Source organism: Pygoscelis adeliae, unplaced genomic scaffold (assembly GCF_000699105.1).
Source record: "Pygoscelis adeliae isolate BGI_AS28 unplaced genomic scaffold, ASM69910v1 Scaffold279, whole genome shotgun sequence".
NCBI lineage: Eukaryota > Metazoa > Chordata > Aves > Sphenisciformes > Spheniscidae > Pygoscelis > Pygoscelis adeliae.
The window spans coordinates 35,809-38,264 of record NW_008825542.1 but is presented as its reverse complement, the minus strand read 5'-3'; the positions used below and the strand labels follow the sequence as shown (position 1 = coordinate 38,264).

Sequence of the window (2,456 nt, the reverse complement as noted above, 5' to 3'; positions counted from 1 at the left end):
TGGCCGGGGGGGGCCGCTGCTCGGGGACTGGCCGGGCATCGGTCGGCGGGTGGTGAGCAACTGCACTGTGTATCACTTGCTTTGTATATTAACATTATTATTATTACATTATTATTGTTATTGTTGTTTTATTTCAATTATTAAACTCTTTTTATCTCAACCCACGAGTTGGGGGTGGTGGTGTGAGCAAGCGGCTGTGTGGTGCTCAGTTGCCGGCTGAGGTTAAACCACGACATTATGTTTCTCATTGGTTTAGATTACAGGCAGAAGTACAGAGACCATGTAGCAAGAGAGTTCTGCATGTTTAAAGAGGTGAACACTCACCTGGGTGAGAATGTGACCCTAAGCAGCAGATATGCAAAGTTGGTGATGGTTACGAAGACTCAGACAGAACATGAGGTCCTGGGTCTCAGACAGAGACATGAGGAGGTCAGAAGGGAAGGTGCTAACCCTACCATTGCTGTGGAAACCCTGTTTCAGCCTGATGAAAGAGGGCAATACCACAGATCATTGTGCTGGTGGGAGCTGCAGGGATTGGAAAGACAATGACATCAAGAAAGATCATGTTAGACTAGGCAAAAGGATCCCTTTATGCACAGTTTGACTATGCTCTCTACATAAGCTATAGAGAGATCAACCTTTCTAAGCAAGAGGACATGCTGAGTCTGGGTGACTTGATGTCAGATTGCTGTCCTGATAGATGGGCACTACTTGGAGAGATCCTGTCTAGCCCCCAGAAGCTTCTGTTCATCATTGACGGCTTTGATGAACTGAGGTTTTCCTTGGATCAACCAAAATGTAAATTATGCTCAAGTGCTGAGGAAAAGAAGCCCATGGAAATTATTCTGAGCAGTTTATTGGAGAAGACTCTCCTTTCTGAATCCTCCTTACTCATCACTACAAGACAAACAGCTCTTCAAAATCTGGGGCGGCATTTAAAGACAGAGTATTTTGCAGAGATACTGGGCTTTTCAGAAGCTGAGAGGGAGGAGTATTTCCACAAGTTCTTCGTGGATGAAGACAAAGCAAGAAAAGCCATTAGCTTTGTCAAAAGAAATGACATTTTTTTTACTATGTGCCTTGTACCCATCATGTGTTGGACTGTCTGCACTGTCCTTGAATGAGAACTTGATGAAGGGAATGATCTTTCACAGACTTCTACAACAACCACAGAGCTGTATGTGTCCTACCTTTTCAGATTACTCAAGTGTGGGAGAGAAGATCTGAAGCAGGATCTGAAGAAGTTCCTGGGCAAACTTTGCTACCTGGCTGCTGATGGCATCTGGAAGCAGGAGATCCTGTTTGAGGAAAAGGAGATCAAGGAACATGGGTTAAATCACCCAGTTCTCTACTCCCTTTTCCTGAATGAGAGTGTCCTAAGAAAAGATAGGGAATTCATGAATGTCTACAGCTTCATTTATCTGAGCTTTCAAGTGTTCTTTGCAGCACTGGGGGACAATGAGGATACAAGAGGACACTCGGGGACTCCTGAAAAGAGTATAAAGGTAGTGCTTGAAAACTACAGCGATTGTAAAACATGTTTGATACTAGTGGTGTGATTCCTGTTTGGCCTGTTAAACAAGGAACCAAAGAAGAAGCCAAAGAAAGTAACTGGATGTGGACTCAGATAAGCCAAGGAGTAGTTTCAAGTTCTGATAGGGTGATTTATGACTTGAATATATTTCACTGTTTGTTTGAGTCAAGAAGAAACATTTGTGAGCAATGCATTGGAGCATTTCACTGGGATTGTTCTAAGAGACATCAGCCTGAATCAATTTGATCAAAGGGTTCTCTCATGCTGTGTCAAACACTTGAAGGGACTGGACTCCCTTCATCTTGAATGGTGGTTCCTTACATGGGAAGACCATGAAAATGAGGTCATTCCAGGACTCCCAGAGAGATCATAGAATCATAGAACAGTTTGGGTTGGAAGGGACCTCTAAAGGTCATCTAGTCCAACTCCCCTGCCATGGGCAGGGACATCTTCAACCAGATCAGGCTGCTCAGAGCCCTGTCCAACCTGACCTTGAATGGTTCCAGGGATGGGGCATCCACCACCTCTCTGGGCAACCTGTTCCAGTGTTTCACCACCCTCAGCATAAAACATTTCTTCCTTATATCTAGTCTAAATTTACGCTCTTCTAGTTTAAAACCATTCCCCCTTGTCCTGTAAGGCCCTGCTAAAACGTCTGTCCCCATCTTTCTTATAAGCGCCCTTTAAGTATTCAAAGGCTGCAATAAGGTCTCCCTGGAGCCTTCTCTTCTCCAGGCTGAACAACCCCAACTCTCTCAGCCTTTCTTCATGGGAGAGGTGTTCCATCCCCCTGATCACTTTTGTGGCCTCCTCTGGACCCGCTCCAACAGGTCCATGTCTTTCTTGTGCTGAGGGCTCCAGAGCTGGATGCAGTACTCCAGGTAGGGTCTCACCAGAGTAGAGGGGCAGAATCCCCTCCCTC

General features: G+C 45.3%; 1 pseudogene; it reads left to right on the top strand.

Annotated features, from left to right (window-relative positions):
* Positions 1-237: 237 nt before the first annotated feature.
* On the top strand, positions 238-1,559 carry LOC103923538 (annotated as a pseudogene).
* Positions 1,560-2,456: the final 897 nt, after the last annotated feature.